The following is a 10,000-nucleotide window of genomic DNA, read 5'->3' as shown; positions in this document are numbered from 1 at the left end:
TATGCTATTAGGAGTCTTGATTCGGCTGAACTGTTTTATCAATTGGGTTGAACAGCATGCCGAACAGATTTCGTCAACAGAGCATCGGCTTCATCTAGCAACAGCTGGCAGAACGCTCGATTAGCTAAGAAGCGTTTTGTTTGGAGGGCGACGGGTTGAGGAACTAAACACATAATGTTCTGTTCTGATTGCGCGGAACAGAGTGTAGAAACGAGCAAATTCAATTTTAAATCTACTTCCACTGATATAAGTTTCTGTAAATTAGTGGGAGTACGAGGTGGAAATGGAAAATAGTTACTCTCGGTTGCACAAAAGCATGTTGAATTTTAATCATGATTAAATGCCACGAGAACCAATCAGAAAAGGCATTTCTGATTTGTTATCGTAACATCTAATCTCGGTAAAAACTTAACAGGCTATTGTACATCTGGAGCTCAACCTTTTCTATTGTTAAGTTCTTCATCAAGAAGAGGTGAAAATTGAAAAAAATAATTATTCCAATGCCTGGTTGCACAAAAGCATGTTACAATTTAATCGTGATCAAATGTCACGATAACCAATCAGAGAAGGCTTTCTTTAGAAGAAGAGTTTTTTCCAATGCCTGGTTGCACAAAAGCATGTTACAATTTAATCGTGATCAAATGTCACGATAACCAATCAGAGAAGGCTTTCTTTAGAAGAAGAGTTTTCTGATTGATTCTTGTGGCATTTAATCTCGGTTAAAACTTGACAGGCTTTTGTACAACTTGCCCTAAGCCTTTTCTATTGTTTTCTGATCTTATCTTTTGAGGAAGAAGATGTTCTAGTAATGAAGATTTGCTTGGTTATGTTTATTTGGAACTTGTATAATATGTCATGTGTTAAAACGAATCTATATCAGCAAAGAATAGAATAGAATACATTTGATTGATCAACAAATATATAACATATACATGGATCTCGTCACGTCGGTCAGTCAGGTACAAAGAAAAGTGATGGACATTTACATGGATGAAGTAACTCAGATAGGCTACGGTACAATATAAAAAAATGTCAGATAACATAAAACAGCATCATATAACATGAAACAGCATAAGATAAAATGAAAGAACTGCCAATTTATGTGGCAATGTATTTATGCTAATCATGTAGTAACAAATTCGCTGCTGATGTATTCCACTAATGTACAGAACATCCTAGTTTTTAGTAGCTCCTTCACGTTTTTCTTGAACATATCTTTTGGAAGGTTTCTGATTCAACAAGCGGAAAGCGAAAAAATCCTTTCTGTGTTACAAAGATTTACATACTTATTCCATTTCGAATTCCATGGGTTATTTCAAAAGCCCACAGCACACTACTTGTGTGCAAACAAGTAGTTTAAACTTTCAACTGCAACTTTACAGTAGTAAACTACTCTACGTTAGTAAACTACTAACTTTTAGTAGTTTTAAACTTTCAACTGCAACATTGAGCTCCAACTATCAACTACAGCATCGAATTACAATATCGTATTGTAACTTTTAACTGTAACATCGTATTACATCTTTTAACTGCAACATCGTATTGCAACTTTTAACTGCAACACTGAATTGCAACTTTTAACTGCAACATTGAGCTCTTTCAACTGTAACATCGTATTGCAACTTTCAACTGTAACATCGTATTGCAACTTTCAACTGCAACATCGTATTGCAACTTTCAACTGCAACATCGAGCTGCAACGTTTTGACAAAAATATTGTATCTCCATAACGATGCAGCCAGCACCAGGAGTTCATATTAATAGTTATGAATAGAATCATAAGTAATTTGAAATAATGAGAATGGTAAATTTCAATCTCAATGGAATCTTTCTCGCCGTTTCAACAATGGAAGAACAAACAATAGACAGTGTGCAGCAAATTATAGTTTATGGCTGCCTCCAAGACGAGAAGAATGTATCAAGTAGGATTTGATACGTGTATCAAGCATCTCAACGTGTATCAAGCATCTCAACGTGTATCTGTATCAAAATTGCAGCTTGATGTTGCAGTTGAAAGATGCAGTCTGTTTTGGTTAGAACTGACAGATCTCCCAGTTACGGACCTGAGAGAGTTGAGAGAGGAGAGACTTGGTCGGCTATTAATCTCTGACCGCTGCTATCCTGTCGTTATAGGGAAGGAAAAGGAAATGTCTCTGAATGGACGAGAGACCTCTTTTTATTGCTGGTAATAACCGGTATCCGCAATAAATTGTTGCAATTATTTCCACTACTCCCCCACTCTTTCCTCGGCGACTCACGCTCTTCAAGGCTCGACTCCTCGCTCGTTTTGGCATTTCGAATAGACTCTAACGATCCCCGGCCCCAAACACTCATCAAAGCCCATTATAGGGCACCAGAGCAGGAGGCACGCATTTCAAACTCCCAGAATTTGTAACTACCTCTTTTTAAAACGTTCGAAAACAGACCGTCACTTACAGCCAACAAAGACTCTAACGACCGCCTTGAAAAATAATTGTTACTTTTGGGAAAAGTTGTATCGACCGGAATACAGACAGAAGAAACAGGGACATTTGTTCTCTCTCTCCATATAATTTCACCGTTTTCAAAATTGTGCCTAATCGCTCCCCGACGGCTGCTTTTGCTCACTTCTAATTGGAGAATTCGTTTCAAACGGTCTGTCTATCCGAGTTACATCTCGCTTTGAATTCATTATTTTGAAGCGCTCGAACAACGTGGCTTGATTGGACAATTATATTTTAGGGGATTATTATCGTGTCCTCCCTTCACGCACACTTATCGTTGTCTCTTGATAGATCAAAGAACAGCTCGTTCTAATTAAAATTTTGGATGGGAACGCCTTGATATCGTCATAACTACTGATTTATTAAAACAGTTCGAGATTTTAATTTCGTTTCTTATACCATTGTTTTGTTTTAAATTGGAGTGTGTAATTGAAAAATGTTGAAGTGGCAAATAACCTAGCTACTACGTTTGTACTGATGTAGCCTATAAATTTGAGTTTGAACCGTTTTGGGTGTAAGACTGTGGTACTCTTCTAGAAGTTGTGTAACTCTGAATGATTAAATTAGATAAATATTATTAGTTTATAGTAAACTGGAAGCTTGAACCATAGAGAAACAATAGCGTAAGTAGATATCCCATGGTATAGGGATTTCATGTCGCAACTTTTACTCTCATCTCAAGCCGATTACTGTAGATTATTGTCAATTTTTACTGTTTTGTTGCGGTGAGAGTGTATGAACGGCACAATTTGAGAGACTACCAACATCACACAGCTGCATAGGAAAGAACTACGTGAACTATCGGCTTGGTATAACAGTAAAAGTTGCGACATAAACGCCCTATAACATGGGATGGATATCTATGCTATCGTTTCTCTATGCTTGGACATTGAACAGTAACATACATAATAAAGTCTAGGTGAACGGTGAAACGCTTTTCAGGATTGGGATCAAATATTTTGTTAATAATTAATTATATTTCGACATTCTTAAAATTCGATCTGGCAACGTTGCAAAGCTAGAAGAGAATAGTGCTATCTGCTTTGTTGAATGATAAACAAGGATAGCAACACCGATTTTAATCAAATACCTTCATTATTACATTGACCTAACAATAGAGACTGATATTATTTTATAAAAATATTACAGTGTAATTTTCACAAATTCTGTGTCGAGAAGTTGAGTTGTAGTCTTTACGCCTATTCTTCAATGGATCCCTTCCAAACTCTTTCAATAATCGTCTTGTTAGCAACGAGTTTCCATAATGAATTGTACTAGATAATACTGGTTTTAATGGAATATGCCAAAATTATTCAGTCATTCATGAACAACTATCGGCTAGCCGGTAGTGGCTCTCAATTTTTTCACTTCGCGCCCCCTTGCATAATTCAGCTGTAAGCCGGGGCCCCCTACATGTATAAGCATATAACAACAAATTCTATACAAACAATTATAAATTTATAATTTATGGTTGTTACTTTTGTTTCTCATAGCAATTAACAATGAAAATAGCTTCAGTGTGAAGGATGAGCTTGTTTTTTTCGCACCGAGTTTGTTGAAAAGAGGTGTCTGCTCTGATTACGCTACTCTAACTCTAGTTCCTGGGTCACATCCAGTCTTGATGTGAATTTACTTTTCATGGCAGCTAGAGAAGAAAACCCAGTTTCACACGAAAAAGTTGTCGCATATGAAGTCAATATTTTCAATGCCTTTTCACTCAAAAATGGGTGTTCCTTGTGCACACCAATCCAGAAGGATGTGAGAGAATATTCTTCAAACTTCATTTTAAGCGCATAGTCACCTTGGAGATCAATGAGGTTTATCTTTCTATAATGTTGAGGGAGCACTCATTGATTGAGAATTTGAATGGGTTTTGAATCCATGCCAAACAATTCAAGTTCTCATTGAAATATTTTCAAGTAGAATTTAAAGAGTAGAAAGATTGCTTATAGTAATTATTTTAGAAGTAAATTCAAATAATTTACTTCTATAATAATTACTATGAGCAATCTTTCTACCCAGCTTTGCGCCCCCCCTGAACATTCATCGCGCCCCCCTTGGGGGTCGCGCCCCACACTTTGAGAACCACTGGGCTAGCGCACAAGTTTTATCGTATGTGAGCCAAAATGAATACTTGTATTATTATTGACATTTTGCAAAGTGTTGTAAACTATCATTCCAAACTGAACTAGAGTAAAGATATTCAACCTAGATTATTTATTCATTTATTCATAGACACAATGCAGGTGGAAACAACAGGCAATATTTGTCTCTGGTTAGTCTATATTGAGATAATTATGATTGAGCAGTAATATTCTCAAGAATTTATTCATACTTCACTGCATTATGTCAGAGACAAACATATTTTTATCTTTATCTTTATCTTTATCTTTATCTCATACATATCTTAAGAGACGCTTATCTTTTCTCCAAGATTATGTTTACTCAATTGCAATTTCATTTCAAACAAATTGAATCTGAAATATAGTTCAACGTCAGTTGTACCAACTTGTATTGAAGTGCACATGAAACAGTGGGCTCTGGTTTTGCTCAGTCACGTTGCAGGCAGCACAAAATAAATGAAAGCCAAACAAACAGATGGTCAGATGACTGCACGTATCCAGTGAGGCGGCCGAAAAAGGACTCGGCATTTTCTGCACAAACTCCAAACCACGTTCTGTTTTTTCTCCACTCCGTTCTTCTCTTTTTCTTCCCAGTTTTGACGACACGTCTTCATTAAGGCATCCGCAAATAGGACGGAAGTTCTCTATCCTCTCACACATAGCTGCTATCCTCTCACACAACGTGTTCAACTTTCATGACACTCAAGAGTTGCTGTTTCAGTATACAAAGTTGAGAGAGTAGTTGGTTGAAACATTCAATTCAGCAGCTGCATGCTTCACAGTGTTGTTGACTTGTATGCAGAGAGTAGACAGTTTTACCAGAGAGAGCTCAGTACGTCTTCCCTTATCTCTGGTTTTACATTCTATAGTATCTGCTTGTATGCAGTCGGTAAAACTTGAAACTGTTTACTTGATACTTGCAGTTCATGGAGCTTTGCTATTCCATTGATGAGATCACTTGCACATTTTCACATTCAACGTAGGAAGCTTCAGAAAGCTTGATGATTTGAGTAAGTTAGTTTTTGATTGAAAGTTCATCGACTGATGAAATTCGGATGATACTATGATTGAGTTCATGAACTCATAAGAAAATATTTTTTCTTTGAGAATTTATTGTTATAACTTGACGAAGTGTGATCACCGAGACTAGTAGTTATAATTGTATTTATATTTTATTATTTTCAAAGGGTACTACAATTATATTTTATACATACAATAAATTAGCCCTGAATTTATACGTTTTAAGAACCGTATAAGGAAATAATGTAATACTAAATGAGCTTCATGCGTTCAATTTTGGCAGACAGTATTGCCTGTTTTAGGCCCGTATAAGAATACTCGGTTTAAACGGAGAAATGTGAGCTGCTCATTTAAACCCCATAAGAAAAATCTGGTGTGGCGCACTCACACAACTTTCCTTGCCGTTATGAAAATTGATCACCTGACGCTAGTATTAACGCGCATCTCAAGTCTACTTATAAACAAAGATCTGAGCCAGCTGGTGACAGGACAATAACGCTGTAGACACACGAGGTCTGCTATCTCTTCATAGTGAATGATTCAATAGAATCAACAGTTGCCAACAGTTTGCAATTGAAATAATAACATTTTCTCGGATTTCGAGCTTATTTTAAATTTTAGGTGAGAATGTTACTGAACATTTATTGTAGAGATTTTCATGCTCAATTTTTACCACTTGGAATTTTTTGTTTAAATTGTATCTAGAGCCTGATAATTGAGAATCTAAAATCTAACTTTGCATAGAGCTTATCAATGAAAATTTTAGGTATGAATTTAATCAAAATCGTTGAAGCCGTTTTCGAGAAAATCGCGAAAAACCCTGTTTTTGACAACATTTTCGCCATTTTAGCCGCCATCTTGAATAGCATTCGATCGAAATCGTTCGTGTTGGATCCTAATATTGGGAGGACCTTAAGTTCCAAATTTCAAGTCATTCTGTTAATTGGGAGATGAGATATCGTGTAAACAGACGCACATACACTCATACACACACACACACACACACCACACACACACACACCACACACACACCACACACACACACACACAACACACACACACACACACACACACACACACACACACACACACACACATACAGACCAATACCCAAAAATCACTTTTTTGGGCTCAGGGGACCTTGAAACGTATAGAAATTTAGAAATTGGGATACCTTAATTTTTTTCGGAAAGCAATACTTTCCTTACCTATGGTGGTAATATGGCAAGGAAAGTAAAAACATTATGGATAATGAAACCATATCTACAAGTAAACGTGGTTTATCGTTTAAACGCAAAGTTAGCACATGTTCCTGAAACATAGCATAGTATTATTTGAACCAGTTTGGATAGAAAATAACGCTGAGTTTACACCAGAGTTGTCAATCGAGTTTTTAACCGATTTTGGCAATTAGTTGTCAATTTCTTAAAACACACAGCAAAATTTTGTTTCCAACTAAATTTTTGTTTCTTACTCAGTGTGGGAAACACTAAGAAATTCCTTAAAAAAAAAAACGTCCCCCAGCTCCCTCTCCACACCGACTTCACTCTCTGAAAATTATCAACATTTTTGTTGCTTCACACTTGAGAACAGCAAGTTCTTCTCAAAAAAATCAACAGCTTTCTTGTAAAGACTAATATTGTGGACAACATTTGTTGACTACTTTGATGTAAAAACACCTTGAGTGTGAAAAATCGAAAACTTAATAGTTGCTGTGCTTTTGAATCGTCTCATCATTTATCGGACGAGTTCAGTAATGAAATGTGACTAAAAGTGGAAATTCAAAATCATCGATTCACTTATAGTGCAGCGAAATTTGTCATCATCCGCATTATAAAAACTTGTCAAAAATATAGTCCAATGGGGAGAGAGCCGGTGGAGTTTATAGCGTGTCTGTAGGCGTGGTCTACAAGTCTGGATCTCGCTTGTGATTGGTCGACGCGTTGAAGTGTAAATTTCCATGTTCTGCCGGTAGATGGAAGCACGTACTAGGTCAATCTCAATATTATTCATTTTCTGTAATCATCGATTTTGTTGTATCTCCTCCCATTTTTCCTTCTCTTCCTCTTTCTCTCCTTCTACTTTCTTCTTCTTCTTCTTCTTCTTTTTCTTCTTCTTCTTCTTCTTCTTCTTCTTCTTCTTCTTCTCTTCTTCCTCATTCTAAAGCAATCAACATACTGTAGTGTTAAATAATAATGTGTTGTTTTATCAGTTTTCTGTTTTCTGTATTTCAGTTTTTAGGTGATTTGTTTCATCTTCAACAAAATATTCTTCTCTCAATTATTACGTTCTTTTGTTCGTCTCTTTTGTTCTCTTGCTCTTTAGTTCGTTTTCCAGTTCTTCCGATGAGTGAGTGCCTTTTCGTTTTCATTCATGAATTCTATTATCGAAGATTGAATATCTTCATTATAACGATGCGAAACCATGAATTTGAATGGAAGTGCAAAGAAGCAGAGATGAATGTGATATTTTTTCAAGTTCACAGTTTTGAACGAAGAAGAAGAAAGCTTTTTTTCAATGGCGAAGAATGTCTATGCATGTCAAGTTATCAGGCACCTCACCAAATGCAATGACTAGGAACCATCATAGTAAATAAGATACCCATGGATGCCTGCCTGCTTTTTCACAGCTCATTATTTATCATCATTCATGTTCCTAGCAGACTTATCCTCCAATTTTTACAAAATATTCTTTATTTGTATGAAACAGGAACAAATTATTAACTCGATCTGTTTCAACGTAGATGAATGAGGTTTGGTAACGATGTTTTCCATCTATGGTTCCAATTAAGATATTTACTCAAAGTGAACAACAGCGTTGCTGATTCTCTGCCTTGCTACCTGTATGGAGCTACTTGGCTACTTGTCTCTCCATACTACCTTGTAGCTGATACCAATATCACTCATGCAATATTAACGGTTCATTCTTGATAATCAATTATATATTATCAATCTGGAAATATATTTTTAATGATTCATTTTCATAATTGGGATAGAATATTTGTTGATTTGTTGTATTACGACATTGATATTTATTTATTCATTTATTTGTTGATACAATTACAAATCACATGAATATGATCGGGAAAGAACACCAGGCATAGCCCAAAACTATTCTGTTCCCAAATTTTGATAAATAATAACATGTCCGAAAAATAGGTTAAAAAACAATCTGGCAATTTTGCGTATCTAGAGAAGGATAGCGATATCTGCTTTGTCGAAAGATATACAAGGATAGCAACACCAAAATTAATCAAATACCGCCATTTAAAAGTGGGGCCCACTTCAGAATCGAACGTCAACTCATGTTTGGGATAGACTTCAAATGAAATTATATGAAGTTTTCAGGAAATTTCATTCAGTGCGTCAAGCTCTTCATTATGTCAATCTGCTTTGCCATATGATAGACAAGGATGGCAACACTATGTTAATCAGATACTGCCATTTTAACATGGATTCCACTATAGAATATAACGTCAACTGTTTGGGATAGACTTTGTCAAGTTCTGCTCCTGGGAGGGGCATGAACATGCACTAAAATTGATAATTATAAACACTTACCAATTAAACCAAAACTACAATCATAAATCATGGGCAATATTCCTCAACGTTTAATGCCCCACTGTTTTGTTCCGTAGAAAGAAGAGGATGCAAAATGAATAAGAGATTTATGATTAGAATAGTCTGATTAAATAAGATAATTAAACGGTTGTAATATTTGAGGTTATGATTCAATGATAGATATTTGTAGGTTAGATCGGTTGATGTTTGTTTAATCGAATTGTCGATATCACTTAAGTCGATGTATTGAAGCAGAATGACTAATATATGGATGGGACAGATTGAAAAAGTTAATTCGCACAGCAGAGGGTTTGATGGTCTACAAAGGTAGCCGAAGTAAGGGATCTGAGACTCTAACTTAATATGGTAGGTGGCTATAATATAGTGAGGTGGAATTAAATTCACTTTAATAATAAAATACAGTGCAACTTGAATCTGCTGAAAATAAATCTTGTTGTCACTATGATCAAACGAGATAGTAACTTTGGAGTGAACCTTTTCCAAGTGATGACCAATATATCCAGAATCCAATACTTGTGCCGTAATTTGGAAAGATATTAGACCGTATGAAACAACAGGTAGAATGGCAAATCCATGCGAACCAGGTCTCTGATAATACTATAGGTTATGTAGCGAAGTGCTGGACCAAAATAGTAAATATTTCGAGCACCGAGTTAATTCTAACGTTGTCTATACGATCTATGAGGTAATAGATCGTATAGACAACGTTAGACAACCTTTTCAACGTTGATCGGCTGATGATGCGGGATTCACTTCACCTCGGTGTAGCAGGCCGGTGGGAGTCGATTTACTA

General features: G+C 36.0%; 1 protein-coding gene across 1 annotated transcript in view; it reads left to right on the top strand.

The window, feature by feature from the left end:
* The first annotated feature begins 5,398 nt into the window (after nucleotides 1–5,398).
* Nucleotides 5,399–10,000, top strand: part of LOC120350978 — a 79,824-nt gene continuing 75,222 nt past the window's right edge. Inside the window, exon 1 of the mRNA XM_039426569.1 lies at nucleotides 5,399–5,616. The gene's annotated coding sequence lies outside the window, so the exon portion shown is untranslated. The remainder of the gene's footprint in view (nucleotides 5,617–10,000) is intronic.

The sequence above is a fragment of the Nilaparvata lugens genome, chromosome 4, assembly GCF_014356525.2.
Source record: "Nilaparvata lugens isolate BPH chromosome 4, ASM1435652v1, whole genome shotgun sequence".
Lineage (NCBI taxonomy): Eukaryota > Metazoa > Arthropoda > Insecta > Hemiptera > Delphacidae > Nilaparvata > Nilaparvata lugens.
Note: the sequence above shows the minus strand (reverse complement) of the source record. Positions and strands in the feature narration are given on the sequence as shown.